The following is a 21,534-nucleotide window of genomic DNA, read 5'->3' as shown; positions in this document are numbered from 1 at the left end:
GAGTCTATTAGAGATCTCTTAGATAAATCTAAAGGATGGTGCAAGCAATATTCGAGTGGTGAATTAGACATTACTCCTCATATTATTATGGCCAGAAGGGTAGGGTGGGTTGGACATGGAAATAAGAACATCATGGGAGACTGTATAGTTGTTAACTTCTCAGATAAAGGAGTGGCGGATAAATTATTCTGGGATGGTTCACCAACAATTAACAATGAAATCAGACCATTACCCCTGGGCTACTTTTACCAATCGAGGAGGGTCCAAAAAGCTAATTTACCCACACAAAAGCTAGATGGGGGAGAATATAGCCCAACCTTAGGACCATGTGATTTTGCAATGCAACCCAAGGCTAGGCCCTCAGTACCCACCATTCAGTATGTCTCACGACCTACGACAATGCCATCGCAACCGAATAACAAACACATAGAAGGTGTCCCTTTGTCTAATCGTTATTCCCCACTTTTGCCTACGGAAAATTTGGTATGACTAGAGAAGAAAAATGTTACCAATGAGACCCCTTATGTGCTAAATAGGAAGACCTGTAGGATCCTTAGTTGGAACATTGCAGGATTAAGATCCAAGGCTAAGGATGACAATTGGATGAGTTTTATCTCATCCTTTGATATCATAACGCTACAGGAAACATGGGACACTGATAGTAAATTCGAATTAGATGGATTTATGCATTTTAATATTTTGGCTACGACAAGTGTTTCGGGTAGAGCAAAAGGCGGCTTATCCACTCTTATCTCACTCAATTTGAAAGGGAAAGCCAAACAGTTACAGACTTGCTCCCCACACTTCTTGGTTGTAGAATTGTTAATGGCAAATTTGTTTACTATTCTGTTGATCAACTTTTATAACTCTCCTGAATTTGCTAGCAATAACCAAGTCTTGATGTTACTTGATGAATTTTTGGAAAATTATAAATTAAGTAAATGTGGTTATGAGATTATTTTTCTGGGAGATTTTAATATTCACCCTTGTAGTATGAATTGTATGATTAATGATATGGATGGACCATCCCACGCACTCCCAACGCATTTTGAACACACAAAAGCTGGGGAGGGTTTGGAAAATATTTTGGCCACCCATAATCTATATGAATCTAGCTGTAGCCCGCTAGGACCAAGATCATCAACATACAAAGGGAAAGACACAGGCTCAATCATAGATTTTATTTTCATTTCGTCATTTATTTTGATTTACATTTCGAGCTATAGAGTTGTGGACTCTATTTTTAGCGACCACAATCCTGTGGTACTAGAGGTTTTACAAGATGGATTGATCAATTTTAAAGACCCTAAATAATCAGGTGTACAAACAGTGACAAACTTAACATCAAAAGATAAGGGGAGAAGGTTAAAATGGTCTAATGTAACACCAATTATCTTCTTACAAGAAGTTCTAATAAAAGTAGAAAAGGAAGTTGGTATTTGCCTGGACCCCCTCTCGGCCAATACCATCATTGTACAGGCTTTTAACAGACTATGCCAACAAGTCAATAATGATTTAACCATGAAAATAAAAAGTGGGGGTCAGAATGTTAGTCGGTGGTTTGATGCGAATTGTTCAAGGGCTCATTCTGCCCTGTTAAATGCATTAAAAGAGTCACCAAGAAATAAAACCGCTATAATACAATTAAGGAAGGAGTACAAACAGGCCATTTGTAAAAGGAAGAAGGATATTAAGGAACAGGCATGGCTGGACCTTCAATCACCAGAGGTCCTTCGGGATAGCTCCAAATTCCGGGAAGTTATTAATCATTCATACTTCTCGGGAGTAGAGAGTCACTCAGTGGAGTGTGTTATACCCGATGACATGTGGCTATCCCACTTTGGTAACATCTATAAACATATCCCAACTAATCAATCACAGGAAAAGTCGACTCACTATGATGTTGATCTAATTGAGGTCTTTCAATCAGATGAAATTGAAGATGCAATAAATGAAACATCCAAAAATAAGGCCCCGGGACCTGATGGGGTCCCGGCGGACCTGTACAAGGTAGCACCTAAATTTTGGGCAAAGATACTGACGAACGTGTTTAACGCCGCCAGAACAGATACGATCCCACAGTCTTGGGCCACATCTATTATCGTGCCAATTTTAAAAAAAGGCCTAAAGAGTGACCCTGCCTGCTACAGACCTATCTCCCTAATTGACTCTGCTGTTAAAATCTTGGGCAGAGTCATTTTGGGGAGATTAACATCTTGGTTGGAGGGCAGGGGAATTCTATCTAATGCCCAATATGGTTTCAGGGCCAAAAGAAGTACACTGGATCAGTGCCTCAACTTATACTTGATAATCAGTAAATACACTGTAGTTAAAAAAGGGGCCTTATACATGGCATTTATGGATCTCTCCTCAGCCTTTGACCTGGTTAACAGGTCAAGGCTGTGGGGGGTCCTTTGGACATAGGCATTGAAAAATCATTAGTAGGCTTCTTGGCTGATTTGCATCGGGGATTGGAGGCTTCGGTTAGAGTTACTAGGGATGGCAGATGCACCAAACCTTTCAGCTCTGAGAGAGGAGTGAGGCAAGGATGTATCCTTGCCCCTCTCCTCTTTACACTGTATATAAATACGCTTGAGCCGGTGCTTTCCGCCCTGGGGGCCGACGTTCCGCGTGCAGGAAAGACTAATATTCCGGTCCTCCTGTACGCAGACGATGCGGTCCTCCTGGCGAGAACAGGTGTCGCTCTTAATAAATTATTGGCCTCTTTTGGGGATTTCATGACCTCCCTTGATTTAAAAATAAATACGCAAAAATCTCATGCCATGATCATGGGACTCAGTGGTGGAAGAAGGAAACCCATAACCCTGGTTTGCACGGGGAAGGAGGTACAGAGAGTTCCTTCTTTCACCTATTTGGGTGTCCTATTCGATGATAAAGGCAATTGGGGTGCTCAACATAAGGCCAAATCAAATGCAGTGAGTAGATCAGCAGGAGCCATCTTGAATTTCGCAAGGAAATTGGGGTCAAGACCGACGAACGCGATCCTCAAAGTATACAACGCTAAGAGTATTGCGATCGCCACCTACGGGGCATCTATCTGGGGATACACAAGTCCTGTCCTTATTCAAAGGGCAGAGAACAGGTTTTAAGATCATTACTTACTGTTCCCCAGTCTACCCCCACTTTTACTATTCATTCGGAATTGGGAGTTGGGTATATCTCAGACGTCATAAAATCTGCCCCTGTCATTTCCTGGTTAAAAACCTGGCTAAACGATGAGATTTCTTTAAATCACAATCTTTTGGAAGATTGTCTAAGTATGGATGGAGTACTTAAGATTCCATGGATAATGTATGTGAAAACTATGCTAGCCCAGGTGGGACATATTGACCTTTTTAATTCCCCCGAGAGTATACGAAAGGAGGATGTTAAAATAATTAAGGAATCACTGAGAAACCTTTTTATAATAGAGCGAGAGGAAATTGAACTAAAAAAAATGACAGTGAAAAGGAATTTTACACTTAAAACTGTCCCAGGTCCAGAACCTTACCTGGTATTTGTCAATAAACCATTCCACCGCTTTCTTTTAATTAGATTTCGTTTGAATTTAATACATTTTTTGTTGGGCACATATTACAGATGGGATACTCCTGATAATAATAAACCTTGTGATTGCGACAACTTTTCATCCCAGGACACTTTACATTTTATTATGTTCTGTGATCACTATGATAAAATCAGAAGGAAATATCTCTTTCCCATCCTTAGAGAGGCTCGTTTCTTACAAGTTAGGCCTGCACTCTTATTCCTGCAACTTTTGCACAATGCACGCGTCACTTTCCATGTTGCTAACTTTTTAGTAGCAGGAGTACGCATTAATAAGAAGCGCAGGAAAGGTAATAATGGATTAATTATAAACTAATTTTCCTAAGTGTAACCATAATAGACAATAGATATATTGATGCTCTGAAATATTGATGTTTTAAAATGTTTTAATTGTCTCTTTTTAAACCTTTTTAATCTTTTTTTGACTGTATACATTGATTGTTCATGCATATGTCATTTTTCAAATCATCGTTTTGACGACATGATTTATGACTTATTATGTACATATATTATGTAAATATTTTTTGTGATTGTTTTACTCTTTTGTGTGAAATCTTTTAAATGTATCCTGTGTCTTTTTATGATTTTTAAAAAATCGAATAAAAGTGATTGACTGACTGACTGAGTCATCCCACAAGTCACAAAAGGAGCTGACTGCTAGCAGCCCTATCATGGAGCGACTGAAATAATATTGATCTCAGAACAACAATGTGCTCCTGGAACATTAAAGGATTATCTATGAAACCCTAATCTCCAGATACACTTGAATTCATAAAAAAAGATGACATCATACGACCAACATCCCCATAGAAGGCTATTTGGAATTTATGTCCCTGGCTACAAGGCAGTGCAAATACGGCAGATTGTGAGGCGGCCTCTCGAACTACGTTAGTAGCAAACTGTCTCTACACATTGAACAGCTAAAATTTGATGAAGACTGGATCTCCGGCATTGCGGTTAGAAGCCTCAACTCAGACAGACAGTCACTTTTGCTCAACGTTCACATTTCACCTAGCATCAAACGGAAAAAATCCAAACTGGATTGTCTTATCGAAATTAAATGCAACCTACTAAGTGAATAAGGTAGCATACCCTGCCTAATCTCCGGAGACTTCAATAAAAACCTCTTCCAAAACCTGTCCGAGGAACTCGGGGATGCATCCCCAGTGGTTTTCCTACACCAAGCTGTTCAATCAATACCCACAAGTAACAGGCCGTCTAAACTGGGCGAATACACCGTTTTTCAATTCAGCAGTGTGGGCTACACCGTATTGAATGAGTGCTTCCCCACGGTCACCCTGCCTGCTTGGACAAGATCTAATGGCCGCTCCCACTCATTTCTGGACTATACTCTAGGCAGTAGCGAAATGCTCCCCCTGATCAAGAGCTAATGCATTACCACACAAGGGGAGAGTGACCACTGCCCTCAAATAATAACTTTATCCCTCAACGTAGCCTATCATAAGGCAATCGCACACACGTTATCAGGCTATTACACACAGAATTTAAGGAGAATGAAATGGACGAACTTTTTCATCCCTACAATGATAGAAAACTGCAGATCTCTTCTATGTTTATTGACTAAAGAAGACACTGTTGTCATCGTAACCTGCATGCAACCACAGGATCTTGCATTTCATTAGAAACTAAAAAGCTAAAATCCCAAGAAACTCAGCCCGACAACAGGCTAGGAAACGTCCAGGAAACGCAAATCTGTTTAATAATTACAAGCAAGCTCAAAAAGCTTTCAGGTCATCTATCAAAAGGGACAAACATGAAGCGGCTGACTAGTTCTGGCTGAAGCTAGTCCATGCAACTAAGAATTCCAACACAAAGTCATTTTGGTCGCTAGTGAATAGGGGAACACTAGGCGGAAGTGGGCAAGGTAGTGAAAACATAACTGAAGAAGAATGGACTCTTTTTTTAATTCAGCGAATACACATCAAGGGATGTTCATCCCGGTTGTCTTCCATCAATTGAACCAGTGTCACCACCGCTTAAAGCCATCAGCAGACTGAGCATAATAACTTAGTCAACCAAGCCCTGAAAGAGCATTTAAATTACAGAAAGGACAAGCTACACAACACCATGAGTGAGACTTGGATGGCACCAGAAGCACTCAGAAACAAAATTGTCCACATAATTAGTAAGGCCAGGTCAGAAGGAGCTCTGCGCCTAATGGCCTTCCACAGGACCTATTTAAATCAGATGTAAACCTGTGGTCGGAACACCTGGCTCTGCACTGCCGGTTCAACCATAATATCCCGGAGTCGTGGAAAGGAGTCACTATGATGAATCTAAATACTACGCCAGTATTTTATTGGAAGAGCTGTCATCCTGGCTAGAAACAACATGGCGCCTCCCCTTTAACCAGACCTGCTTCATGCCCAAGTCGGAATCTACATGCAACCTACTTGCACTATCATTGTTGATGGAAAAAGCAGCAGTCCAAAGCATGCAACCCCGCTGCTGCTTTGTCGACTTCAAAGCGGCTTTCGATCGGGTGCCACGGAGCTGCCTATGGCAAAAATTACAGAACTGGGGAATACCGCTGGCCCTTTTAAAAGCCATAATTCAACTCCACTCAAACACCTGGATTTGAATAAAGCTGGGAGAGGGTTCCCACGTCTCAAGGACAATACAGACCAAAGGTAGAGGCAAACAATGTTGCGTGTTGGCCCCTCTCCTTTTTAACCTCTTTTCTCAGACCTATCTCACTTACTGGACAAAGTTAATTACCACCCCCCTCAAATAGACGGAACCCATACCAGCAACTTGCTATATGCTGATGACCTTGTGTACTTAGTCACACAAGGGTTGGTCTACAGAGACTACTTGAACAGCTGATCCCCTACACAATAAATAACTCCCTCGAATTAAATCTACCAAAAACAAAACAATCACTTTCGGGAATCGGAAGCAGCAGAGGTGGGTGTTTTTTTTTATGGCAAAAACATTGAAGCAGTATCTTTTTCCAAATACCTGGGGATTATACTGGTTTGTAGGCGATCTTTTTTAAAGCAGAACGAATCGGTCAGGGCTAAAGCCCTCTCATTGGTGGCTGCCTCAGTGAAGCTGGCGAAACGGCTATTCAGGCCAAGCCTAACACCACTGTTAACAGTAGTGAAGGCAAAGCTTACTAATTCCCTATCATATGGGCACGAGATCATGTGGGGACTAATAGCTCCACATTGAATAAATAAACAACAAAAATCTTCAAATGAGCTTGGCACTTGCTCAAATCAGGCTTGAACTTTGATCATCATGGTGTTGAGGCCGGCATGTTCATCAAGCTCTGTAACAGACTGCACAATTTTCGGGAAGGCAGCCTGGAGGCAAGACTCTGGAAAGAAATTCGACCAGCCAAATCAGCCAAAAAGACCGGAGCCACCTGGAACACTCCCTGCAGTTACTCGGTATCGAGAAATACTGGGGAACAAATCCATCCCAGCAGGTGTTAAAATCTGTTATCAAAAGAAGAGTCTGGCTCTGGTCTTTTCATTCTGGTAGAGCTAAATTGTCCAGAAGGAAACACGTCTGGGCGGTTATTTCTGACTTCAAACCGGGGGTCGAATTATCCTACCTCTAAAGCACGTTTGAACTTTTTTGGAAGCTAATGTTTATGGCACTGAGGATCGGGAATGGCCTTTCTTAAAGTACTCAGCCGAATGGTGGCGGCCCAGAGTTAACATCGAATGTAGGGAGTGCGGCTATCATTCAGAAGCAACGGAGCATACAGTCTCTGCATGACCTTGCTGCGGGGTGAATGGAACAAACTAGGAATGCAAACTGGCCGACAGGCTATAATAGCTGCTATGGACTCAAAAACCACAAATCTCAATATCCGGATTACTAAATTGTGACCAGAGTGGCCGAAAAAGTAGGGAATAACATGTTCACAAACTCCTTTGCCCCTTGTAGCACCGCCATGCCACCTGTGAATCTATTTATGAACCCTTTGTCAGCCAGTGGCGTTTATTTGAATACTGCCTTTGTTCCCCAATTTTAATTACTCACTAGCTCTTACCTTAGAACATTTTAGAGCATTTGCGCCCGGCTTGTTCCTTGCCTGACTTTAAAAATGAAGCTACAGCCTTTTGACATTCTAGATTCTGGACAATTTCGCCTATTAAACAATTTAGGGACATTTTATTTTAACAATTTCTTTTACAAAGCCATCTTTTAAACTTTTTGTAGACATGAAATATACTTTTTTTATTGGTATGGTTTTAAGTAATCAAACAATATAGATCAATTGAACAGTGGACATTTAAAAAACGCAAACATTCTTCGAAGGGTCCAGAAAAAAAGGTAAACTGTGGATGCTTCAGTGTGTTAAACATTATAACTAATTTCCAAGCTGGCCACTCTAAATAGGAGCTATTTACCAATCTTGGTAAATACCTCATACTGGCGTAATGGTCTGACTAAAATTTCAAAATGGAGGCAGGCACACACCTTATCTAGATATGAGAGAGTGGGCAGACTACACAAAGAATGGACTCAGCTGCCTGTAATTGCCTTCAGCAGTAAGAAAGAATGTTAAACACGAAATGTCAAAGACTCTGATGTGGTTATTGTAAAGCAGTATCTTTATAACCAGATTCCACTTTCATTCTTGCAATCTACGGGGTAACATCATCAGATAAAAACTGAAAAATTAATCCAAATTTGAACGGAAGAAGATATATCAAGGGAGAAGCTTGGTGTTTCCTGATGGCTTCCAATTTATCAGGTTCAGTTTGCGTTGGTGCACTTCAGTAACTGGATTAAATGTTTAAAACATTACTATGCTGACAATACGGGCATTCTCTGCAGACATGGCGAGTGCTAACATCCTGGCCTGCTTCAGAACGAGGCTTCTTTAGAAGGTGTTGCACTGAGAACGAAATGTAATATTGTGTGCGCTGTGATTGCCACTGATTGATTGCCAATTGCGCTCTACCAATAAAACGAACACGAATGTAAACAGATGGTCTGTCTCGCTGGCAGGAGCTCAGAGACATTTCAACATGTTACACAGTACTTGAAATAATGCCAATCATCACAGAGTGGGAAGCTGAATGCGGTCCGATATTGAGCATAATCACAAGGAAGGGAAAGACCCCGCCAGAACAGAATGATGAAAAACTGCTTTTGGTTTAGAAAGTACAAAAAAACACCCCGGGAGGCAGCCCAGTCTGAACCCGTATCAAGATGTACGATTGGAGCTGGGAAAACAGCAGACGCCATTTCATGAGCTTGTGTATAGACCATTCTGAATGTGATTGTGCTAGATAAGTCGTACACCCTACCTGCTCAGGACCATAAACTTTAAGTAAAACTTCTCTGAATTGACAACCTAGTGAAGTAATCATCTAAGGTGCACTATGATCAAAAGGAATACCATAGAGGGACCTGCAAAACTGCCAAGAGCTGCACGTTTACAGAATATCATCATAAACTGCATGCTTGTCTCTCATACCTCTTCATTCATCACACTGCTATGTGATGAGTGCTGTAACATGATGATTGCAACTTGGTGGTCTTCACGCACAACATGGAAACACTTCCCACATAAGATCAACACACTTCCAACCACACATCATACACAGTGTAGACTGCTACCCATGTAGGCAACAGTGGTGTCTGCTCCTGATGCGACGTGGTAGGACGGCAAGGAGGAGAACATAAATAGATTAAAAAATATATATATTATATAATACTATTCTCAGGATGAGTGAAGCGCTGGAATTGATCTGAGCGGGTTGGTTTGCTGCTCAGACAGTGCCGGGGAGCCTGTGGCTTTTTTCCACCCAGCTGTACAACCCGGGTGGAGAAATGTTAAGTGCACATGTTGGTTTGGCCGGCCTAAAATGGGCGGCTAAACTGTAATGCGCACTTAGTAGTGCCCACAACTCTTCCCCATGAAGCTCAGGAGGATGGCTTAGCCCTCGACTCTGCTACCTAGCGGAGGCAACGGAGAAAAAGAACATGATAATAAAACCTTTTTATTATCATATTATTTTTCACTGTTGCCTCTGCTGGATAGCAACAGTGGGACGACGCTCCTCCACCACAGTGGAGTAGCCGCCCCCGGTAGGCAAGCATTTCAGGTTGTAGCAGTACAGCGTTTCTTCTGTGCAGTTTACATGCTCAACTTAATCACAAAAATCAATACTAATACACCTTGAAAGCTGCTGCAGATGCAATTTTACATGAGTACATCTAGGAAGTCACAGGATTTTTGTAAAGACTGTTGTTTCCCAAGTGTGTTATTTAGCTAAATTCCATTAAAAAACAGACATACCGGTCCATTCCATACCTGGCCCCTTGTTAATGATACAGCCCTTCATCATGAAGGTATGCTACATACCCGTTTTCAGCAGCAATACAAATTTGATAACTATACCCACATCTTCTTGATACAGCCCCATTGGCCGCTTGACAGAAAATAGGCAATAAAGGTGTACTCTTTGCTGTGTCTGTAATAGAGATTAGGACACACATATGTTGCCCAGACCATATTACAGAACTATCTTAGGAACATAAGCACCATGACTTTGGCTGCCAAACCTTTTGGCTGTGCTAGTGCTTGTTTTATTTTATCCTGGTTTTTGTCAAATTTAATTTATGGGGTCTGCAGGGTTCACACCAATATATGTAAAAAAAAATGGCTAAACAAAAACATTCCTTTGGTATCGAAAAGCACACATTGTCATAGTAGTATATTGCAAGGAAGAGAACTACTTTAGGAGTGAATGTGCTTCCTGTGAAAGAGCGGAATGCTGTCAATCATAGTGAAATAAGCCTATCTGTACCGGTTCACTGACAAAATAGTGAAATCCTAAATATGGCGCTACAAAAATATTGTGACAAAAATATTGAGCACAAAAATATAATTATCCTATACATATAATGGTAAGTACAAAATATAATTTTACACTAATATAGAAAAAATCAACTAAAATATTGTGTTTGAAGAAACATAAACATGGTAAATATTAACATGTAACATGAATTTAATGTAAATTAAATATAGTTAAATAATATACAAATTATATATAATTATATACTTCATTAAACAAACACACACATTTATATTCATGTGTAATGTAAAACTGTTAATAAAATAATATGTTTATTTTACATTATCATTTACTAATTGTTTTTTAATTCATTAATTTAGCAAATATATATATATATATATTATATAGTTAAAATAAAAAACATACCAATTTAATTACAAATAAAAAATAATAGAATAGATTTCACAAAAAATATATTAGATACTACAACCATTACTAATTAAAACATATTATTATAATTTTAAAGAATATAAAGAAATCTATAAAATTCTAGGAATATACATATACTATTCCCACTCCAGTGTGTAAAACAGTAGGGAAAGCGTTGGACTCGGGAGAAGTAAAATTCACTATTCCCACTCCATTTTGTGAAACAGTAGGGAAAGCATTGGACTCAGGATAAGTAAAATGTACTGTTCCCAATACAACAGTAGGGGAAGTGTTGGACTCAGAAAGGGTAAAAATTTACTATTTCTACTCCAGTCTGTGCAGCAGTATGGAAAGTACTTCACTTCAAACACATAACTATTTTAATAAGTATTAATTTCTTTACATTTTAAAGCTATTAACATAAAATTAAATATACAAAACTATTAAATAACAAAAATAATTATATATTTTTTAAAATAATTAATATAACACAATCTTTGTTTTTAATAATCATTTCATTAAAGTCCCACACTATAGTCTCACATTCCTAGGGACACACATTTAACATATATCTAAATTAAACATTTATAATAATTACAAAATGTACATGATTAATTAACAATGAATGAACAATAAATACATAATTTATAATTAATCAATTATTTAATTTACTTCCCACCCTATACCCTACAAACCCAACAACCCACACCTAAAGTGTAAATTAAAAAGTATAGAAATTGCTCAATTTACATAATTAATTAATAATTAGTTAATTAATAATGTATCTATAATTAATATGTAATCAATTATTATTCAATTATCTTCCCACCCTATATCCCCAAAGAACCAAACACTCGCACCTAACCTATAATTAAATACATTATAAGTACACAATTTATATAATTAATTAACAATTAAATAATTGTTAACTTAGCTATAATCAATTGTTATTTAATTAATTTGCCAACCTATAACCTTACAAAATCAATAAAACACACCTAAAATATAAATGACAAAATTATAATAATTACACAGTTTACATAATTAATTAACAATTAATCAATAATTTATAATTATTCAATTATTATTTCATTAACTTTCCTCCCTATATTCATACAAAACCAACAACCCACACCTAAAATGTAACTTAAAAAATTAATATTTACACAATTTACATACTTAATATTCAAATAATTATTTAACATTAAAAAAAAAAAAATGTTACACTAAATGGACTTCCCTGTACCCCTTCAAACCTCACAACCCGCTACAACACTATAAATTACTATTTTATAATTAAATTAGAAATATGAATAACTTAAAATTACAAACTATATTTTAAAACATTAACAACAATTACACAAACAATATAAAATCGATATTTCTTACCTTAAACATAGATATTTTTGTGAACAATAATTTTGCACATGATATTTCTGAGTCAAAATATAGGGAGAGGAGTTGGCCTAACGGCTAGGGTGGTTGATCTCAAATCTGGGTAACCGTGTTCGAGTCTCTGCAAGGAAGCACAACATCCTGTGATTCTGGGCAAATCACTTAATTTGCCCAAAAATGTATGTGTCCTCATGTAACATAACTGGTGCTCGTGTAAATCCCTCTAATACCTGATACCCTCAGGTCAAGAGTGTGCTATATAAAACTCTAAAAAACAAAAGAAACCTGATATTTCTATAACTCCGTATTTTGTACTCGATATTTTGTCTGAATACCATCTGTACATAGATCGGTTTGAAAATCAGATTTTTATGTATCAGGCTGTTAGCTGCTTATGGCAGAGCCTCATATAAATGTGCTCCTCACGTCCTACTGCTATTGCTGGTCGTAATATATTTTCTTTTTAAACGGAGCGCCTTGGGCGCTCCAAAGAAGTACAACTGCTGTTCCATTTTACTGATGGTACGGTACTTGTAGGCACGCTGGAAAGCTTTTAGTGGGGAAGATGTGTTAGATGTTCGATCTCTTAGAGTTAGGGATCACCCCCTGAAACTCAGGGGTTGACTGCCATAGTCTTGAAACAGTACATATAGCTGGAAATGAAACACTGTGTGACTTTACATTTCAGAGTAGGGACAACCATTATCAAAGTGCTGTGATCCTGCAGTGCTCATGCTACAAAAGATATTATTGTGTATTTTGCTGTTTTACTTTTAACCACTTACCCATTGTTTATTTTTTTCTAAAATGAAGCATGAAACAAGCTAGGTCTCAAAGTAGTTTGCGGAGTTTTGCTACGCGGAACTCCACGAAGTGACAAAAAAACTCTGCGAAGTTCCGCGAGTGGCGGGGTGCAGTGAGAACTGCAGTTTGTGCTGGTATTCCTGCCGCTTGAGTAGAAATTCTACCCGAAAAGCAGCTCGCGCTCGCACATTTAATGTTCGCGTTCGCAAACTTACTGTTTGCGATCAGGAGCAGGGAAAAAATTCAGATGCACTTTGCAAAGCAAAGTTTTCTGCACTCCGCTAGCTCCGCGTAGTGCGGAGTGCAGTCAACTCAGCAAACTCTACGAAAGGAGCCAAGTTCACGGGCCAGGACTATAAACAACCACACAGGAAAACTTTTGAGGTCACGTGTCTTCAAAATAGTTTAATAAATAAACTGCAATATTTTAATTAACTTTAAGAATATATGTCTTCAGTGGTGTTGTTCAACTTCATGGTGATTTCAAATATCTAAAGAGAGTGATATAGCAAAAGTAAAGTTGCAAAGTGCATATATTTCAGAAATAGAAAATGTAAATATTTGTTTTGTGAAGTTCATAGGATTTCCTACTAAACTACTAATGCACAAGAAGGAAAAAGTTTTTCCCGACCACAATGTGCAACATGACGCTGAGCCAACTGTTTGGGCCGCATTTAGAGTTAGGGGACGGGATAACAGGGCATTTAATAAAAATAAGAGGGGTCTATCTGCCCTGCTCTCTGCTAATCAGTGTCATTTAGAGATAGGAGGACCAGTGGCGGGTGGTTGCATTTTAATGTTGTGGGGCAGCAAGGGACTATTACATCTAAATCAGAAACCCAAAAACGTGAATACAAACACAAGCTCACATCCATCCTTTCACAATCACGTGTGCACTCTCACACACGCTCAAAACTACCTATTTGCAAGCACAAGTGCATGAACAATTACACAACCATCCATACATAAACATGCACACACGGAAACATTTAATGTCCCACTTACCTACCGCACAGCAGTGGTGATAAGTGCTCCACATAGAAAGGCAGCACTGACGGGTGATGGCAGGTGGGGTCTGCGAGCTGTGAAAAAAGAATAGCCCAGGATGGAGTAGGAAGCATCGACCAGGCATCAGAAACCAGAAGATCTCATTGCTAACCTTGTGAACTGTCAGCTGATAAGAGGAGGGCCATTCACAGTTTGTCACAGGGTGGGATCAATTAGGCTTGCTGATCCCAACTCACTCTGTGAAGTGTTGGAAAAAGGTGGTGTGAGACTACCACAGTTGACTATCAACCCTGGGCTCTTAACAGCTTAGTCCTAAAGCACCCATGACTGACTATATCAGTGACACTTATTTCTAAAGACAGTGGTCCATAGAAAGGATTAATGAGAGCAAGCAATAAATATAGACCCAATCAGTGCTATAATTTACAGCTGTACAGCTGGACAGGTGCTTTTAATATATAGTTGCTTAAATATACACAATATTCAGCAAGAAACAAATAAAGTGGGACACAAGCCTATATCCAACTTAGTGGGAAGGACGTACAACATGAAACAAAAAGGCTCAGGCAGAGTAAATTGTTTGTGTGAGACACATTTTGGTAGGACAAACAAATTATAGTGGAGACACCATTACACATAATAAGTATGAAATAAAGAAATGTATATGATGTACAACAAGTTGACAGCGTTTCGATCCTTACAAAATATATAGGTTCACCATCAGGACATTAACAATGGTATGCCTGTATACATTTTGCCTAGATCCAGGTCAGAGTGACTTGGAGGAGGTTTGTTTCAGGCGAAGACCGAGTAGAAGTCCAGGCCAAGGACAAGGAGAGTAAATGATGCAGACAGCTGCATCCCCAGTCTGTGCAGTTGGATGCTGGGTCAGAGTCGACCTAATAAAGGCTATAACAACTTAAAGGAGGCATTTGAAATGTTTGCGCCATGTAGCGGTCTCTAAATCAGAGTGGCCTATTGCAGTGGGCTGCTGTATATCAGGGACGGCAAGCCAGTAACCTGTGAGCCCCGTCCGCGGTCTCTAGTGACAAGGAATGGGGCTGATGCCAATCTGTGAACAACCTCTGTTTCAGCATGTGTTCTTTGTCGTATTAGGGATATTTATTGTTTGCTCTCATTAATCCTTGTCTAAGGACCACTGTCTATAGAAAAAACCCAAGGTCCCTGACCAACCTTATTTGGGTTCCTTTGTTCTTCATAATATATCAGTGACACGGACACATGTGTATTAGCTCATGAAAAGAGCTGCCTTGGCTGAACTAGACATGATATGTGTCTGTCAGATTGACCCTTGCTCAGTCACTCATCATGCACTGGAAACATGGGGAGTGTGCAATGCTTAATTAGAGCCAGTGGTTTATGGTGCTCAGCACCGGCACGTAATTGTCAACACCGGGGCTTGTACCAGTCTGCCACATGGTAGCACTGTTACAAATTACTATTGACTGCTGCCCAGGCCATTCTTATAGCTTTGGGATCCTAGAGTAAGTTGAATTGTCACACTTTTAAGAGTGTGATGATTAGTAACTGTAGGTACTGCCATTGGCAGTGCTGGGAGGGGCAATGGGTAGTGCAAGCTGTAGGGGCCTAATGATGGCCATTGCACTTATATTTTTTACAAATTAAGAACCTGGAGTGCGGTGCCTCAACACTCACAATAACGAGCCACCACTGAAGGGAACCATATTTTGGTATGAAAATACGCTGCATGATTTGAAAATCGTTGTTGTCTTACCTATGTACGTTTCTCAACAGCCCTGTGCAAGGTATCTCTTAGTGAGTCTGACAGTCCAGAATGCCAACAAAGGAGACTCTCATTTCACTCTCCTGTAGAGAGGCACCTACAAATCACCCCTCTGATTGAGGTTGACTACTGCCCATTCTACCCAAGTTATGAGAAAGTGACAGTGGTGGCAGCATAGCCTGAAGATGGGTGGCACAGACCCATGTGTCCATAGTACTGTACCACTAAGTACAGACTATGTAAAGACGGTGCATCTTTTACTGTTTTTTTTGCCTCCAATATGTCTGGGATGTCCAAAACGTTCATCTATACCAATGTGTGTGTGTGTGTGGGTGTGTGTATGTGTGTGTGTGTGTAGGTGGGAGAGCTAGAAAGTGACTTTCATGGGGAGTGGGTGTGTGTGTGTGAATGTGTGAGTGTTTGTGTTTCTCTATATAGTGGTGTACTTGAGTAAGTCTATCAGGGTACATTTCAGACAAACATGCACTTTAAAATTCGCTAGAATTCCCCTTCCAGAGTGAGCTCCACCTTGCTCATAGTTCCTAACCTGTTCATCATTCCTATACTATATTGGCCTTCCTTCTGGTGCCAATGTTCATTTCACATTAGCCTGTCCAAACAGTCCCAGTCCAGTTGCAGTGATACACAACCTGGCATTGAGCTGATCACCAGGCCATGTACCTACATGATTGAAGGAGGACCCCAGTATCTAAACATTGTAGATGTCTTGATTAAACAGAATTGGCCGTAATTAGTGACTCATGTGAGCTGCGCATTATTTACAATTTCTTTATCCATCAAGAAGTTTTTACAAAATAGAAAACAAAACCAATGGATAAATCAAGAGTAAAACCTATGCTGGTTGGCATTCCGTCTGACCCAGATGAGGACTAGGGGATCTTTACTATGCCGGTCAGACTTTCGCAGCAGAAGAGCGATAGCCCAACAAGGAGTTGGTAGTCCCCCTGCCATTATTACAATGCGGCCGCCTTTACGGCAGTCACAAAATGTATATATACTATTCTGGCTTATGTTGCTGGCTGCAGCAAAAGCCGTAATAGAAAATATAAATTAAAAAAATAACCCTGCACAGTGTGGCAGGCACCTACCACTTGGTGTGTGATGTTTTGGGTGGGTACCGTAGGAGGCCCCCAGGCCCAATAGCAGAGGGGCAGGGGGAAAGCGGGGCTTGATATGAGCTCCCAAAGTCACTTTCTGCCTGCCTTTTCATGGCAGGTGAACCGCCACGCAAGGGCAGGTGGAAAAGGACATTGTAATCTCTACGGCGGTGCCTGGGATGGCACCGCCCCTATTGTAGGGATTAATAACCCTCCAACTGTCTCACAGGCTCCCTGAGCCGATTGGGAAGCATCGGATTGTTCCTCCGCCTGCTGCCTAACATTCCTTCTGCTCTACCACTGAGTTTTCCCATTGTTTTGCATGGTAACTTTAAATTTCATTGAAAAACTAAATGATAAAAACCATTTATGAAAAACCAAATATTCAAATCCCTTTTTAGTGGAAACATGAATAAATAAAAATATATATTGGTAAAAAATAACAGAACTCCAACACCCCAAAACTAGTTTAAAAATATGCTAACACTTTACCAACCCTGTCCCCTGTTTTTAAATAAATTAAATTATGGACCTCCTAGTTAATCCCAGTTATGAAACATAGTTTTAAAATTAGACTGAAAACATGAGATTTGGAGACATAAGTAGAGGAAGCCAGATAGGAAAACGACTTAGAGGAAATCTCAGGACATAGAAGATCACCCCCGCCCCTTAAAATAATAAATAAAAGTGGGAAAAAGAGAAGTGTAAGACATAAAGAAAAAAAACCTTTAAAAATGAGTCAAGAATGGGGGTTGAAGGATTCACCCCTCCAAAAAAAACAAGTTGATAGAGGAAGGAGTAAATGAGAAAAAAATGTTAGAGGGAAAGTTAGTAGTAAAAAGTAGGAACTTTTCTTGGGGCAACCACCTGGAGCATTTTTTTTAAAGAAAATTGAAAGTTTCCCACGAAAAGAGCATGGAAATGTGAACAGCATGATGAGAATTATTATATACACAAACTCTATAGAAAAATGAATAGAACGCACATTTTCAATAAATTACAGGAATTGCTTTGTACCATATTATAAATGTCATTTTTATTGAAAATTAAGAATTACCAGTTGAGATGAAATGTTTTCTTAAAATTGATGTTCTATAAATTTGTTTTTCAATGAAATCACAGACGAATTTGTTCAACCTGGCAAACCCACGATGCTCAAAGTCAAAGGAAGTTGGCACCACTTCCTCCTTCGTTGTAACCTGTGTTACTAGTGGAATCCTAATGTACTACTGTCTATGTGGAACCTGTTCTAAGAGAGGAAATTTGCACTCCTTCTTCGTGAGGGTCTCGATCGGAATGGTAGTGTTTACAATATTTAAATCTGGTTGCACGGATTTCAGTTCTTTTGTCTGGAATCCAGCCTGTCTCTGGGGGCTTTAAAAGCCCTTCTCATTTGAAAAATGCAGTCATTAATGAAAGAAAAAGAATGCGGGCCCCTAGAGCTTTCTTTGATTGCATTGTTTGAGAGGCAATCAGTGGTGTCTTTTGCCAAGAGGTATGTCAGGGCAGCTACTCACTCTCACCTTGCTTCAAAACTCAACGGGATTTGGGACATTTTCTTCTAGTTACTATGAGATATATAATTATGAAAGCTTTATACTCGCTCTAAAAACATGCAGTGAATCAAAAAAAAATACGTGTGACACCTGAAATACAAGAGGTCCTAGCAGTGATTCATTTCTATCAGATACGTGGCAATTCGTCTTCCTAACTAACATCGCGTCATTATTCAACACATCCAATATCATGTGATGTGGCATCTGGGTGCAGGTTTTTAGGCATCGCTATACTAATCCTGGCCCTTTAAGTAGCACACAATATAGCCAGTCACCAGTTTGAGGCCTGTCAAGGCTAACCTTCATCCAAAGGCACTAAATCCAGGTGATGGCGCACCAAAACTGGAGAGAGCAGAGTCAGGTACACATAAATGGGGCTACATAACCATAAGGTGGAGCATGCGAAAAACTGACCTGAGCCACGTTGGTCACTTTTTTTTTGCATTAGAGAAAAACAATTCTCAGCCATTATTTATTACAAATTCCATGAACAAAGTTGTTTTGTTTCAAACATTTCTATTTACATATTGCATTTTGGTGAGAAAGCTAGGGAAAAACTCTCCCAACCGAATATATATGGAGTTATGGAGGACCAGAGACCATTACAGAACCTACTAATTGAATTGAGTTAGGGTGAAAACCCCCAGGGCCTCAAATTCTTTAACTTTCACAAAGCCATCCCACTCCCCCACAAGAAGGGGAGCTGGGGATATCATGTGAGCTGGTCCCCAAACAGCAATGCCAGAGCCAACCCAAAAGAGGGATATACCCTGGCACCCTTCGGGGGATGAGCCTGGGCAACCGGGCCATACCTTGGTCTTATAATGCAAGAACCAACTCCAACACCCTCAGGGCAGTCAATAGAGTGCCCCAGAGATTTTAAGACACTCGCTGTAGCATATGTCCCCTGCCTTGTCCCACAGACTCCAGTACCACAGCCCTGGTTTGAAATAAGGTCTAAAAATCAAATCAATACTGAATTTGTCTGCATTTTTTTTCCTGCTACCAAGGTGTCTGCCTGGTGTGTCACCAAACATGGCTCCATCCCCCACCAGCAATGGAACGGTTGATCAACTGACCAGGTCAACCTCCCCACAACAAAGGCAGCTACCTACCGACCAACGCTCAATCCTACACTGCCTCACCTCCAATCCTTAAGGATACTGCTTAAGATAATCCTTCAGCAACAGCAATCGGCCGCTCCCTTGCTGGGCCAAATAAGTCCTACAAAAATAATTGTACTTGTGCAGCCACGGCTGAAGTCCAGGAGGTCAGTTCAAAGGAGCAGGCTAGTAAACCAAGGTGATAATCATGTAAAGGACACAGCAGGCCACTCAGGAAAACAGAAATCTGTAAAGCAAAACAGAGCTCTGGGCAATATCAAGCAGGGTTGTGTCGGCTGCCATCAGGGGCAATCAGGAAAGAGCGTGACAGCAAGTGAGCTTTCCCTTTTTAAATCCCATTTTGATGCCCCTGCCACCTGGCCACCAGGTGACCCTGCACACCTGCAGCATTCAATGAGCATTGCACAATCCTTCCAGGAGCTCCACAAAAGCTCAGAACATTTTTAAAAATCCCACTGGAAGTTGCTGTTGGCAGCTCTCCTCAGTCCGGCTCAGCCTGCCTCCTGTATGTAGAGTCTGCCAATACAGCTGTACCCCTATTATCCAGTGTACCGAAATTTCAATGGTGTGGTATGCAGCGATAAACGTTATTATTATAAAACAATGTAATTACTTTGGGAAAAATATAAATATGACTTAATAACCAACCTTAAGACACTAATATTATCAAACTCAGAAAAATGAACCTCTGCGTCAGCTCTAGAGGAATTCAAATGTATACGTCATGTCAGAAATGCGGGAATCCAGGGATCAGCTCTTAAATCGTTCCTTCTTGGGAAACCACTCTCAGTAGATCTGCACAGCCCAGTTTACACCCCAAAGATGAGGACTACATTTGAAGTCCCGCAGGGCTCCTCACTTTCCCTCCATCTATTTAACCTCCATCTCCTCCTACTGATCCGTGCCTTGAAAGAAGGGAAAGCTTGTACTTTCAACTACGCTGATGACTTCCAACTAATGTTCTCCATTAGCAACTCTCCTGAATCCTTCCATGAATTTCAGACCACTATGCTACTTATCTGCGACTGGGTGAACAGCAATCACCTGAAACCTAATCCAGATAAGACTGAACTGGTCCTAAAGGGGGATCACATAACCCTTGGAGCCCACATTCCTGGCCAAAGGAATTAGGAAAATCCCCTACCCCATCCTTTTCTGTGAAAATTCTGGGGGTAACAATCAACTGCGATCTCACAATGAAGACCCAAATTGGATGAGTGATTTCAACTTGCATCTACCAGTTGAGGAAAATAAGAAAAATCTATAGATTTCTCACCCAGGAAGCTCTAATACACGTAGTTCTCGGAATGGTCATGTCCCATATAGACTATGCTAATTCCTTATTCTTTGGCATTCCACTTTATTGACCTAAATAACTGCAACTGTTACAGAACCAGGCAGCGAGACTGATTTTTCAGCAACATAGGTGGCAACATGTCACGCCCCCTCATGAGGAAGCTGCAATGGCTCTCTATCCCACTGAGATGTGCTTTCAAGGTCTGTTGTCTCATCTTAAATCCTTGAATGGAAGAAGCCCTAAATTTGTTGACAGCCTTATTCAAAGGCACATACCCACGGGTAACCTGCATTCTGTCCACAAGCACCTTCTGTCTCCTCCCTCCTTCAAACTGAAGCATCTGGGTGGTGCTAGGTTTGCCTTACTAGCTCCAGATACTGGAACTTCCTGCCCTCCAAAATCAGATCTTGCACAGACCTCTTGAGCTTTACGAAGCTCCTCAAGACCCGGCTGTTCAGACAAGCATATGAGTAAGTTACTAGGGCTCCGGCATCCCTTAGAGCAGCGCCATGAAACCAATCCAGTGTACGTGCGCTTTACAAGAACCTTTTAACATAACATCATTGACTACAAGCAGCTGTTAGCCTCAGGCACATAATCCATAACAGGAATTTGTGACCTGCAGTTTGCTCAAGCAGGTCTTTGAAAAAATGCTGAAACCCACTGTACCACAGTGTTATATT

Source organism: Lissotriton helveticus, chromosome 2_2, assembly GCF_964261635.1.
Source record: "Lissotriton helveticus chromosome 2_2, aLisHel1.1, whole genome shotgun sequence".
Classification (NCBI taxonomy): Eukaryota; Metazoa; Chordata; class Amphibia; order Caudata; family Salamandridae; genus Lissotriton; species Lissotriton helveticus.
The sequence above is the reverse complement of the archived record's forward strand: the minus strand, read 5'-3'. Positions refer to the sequence as shown.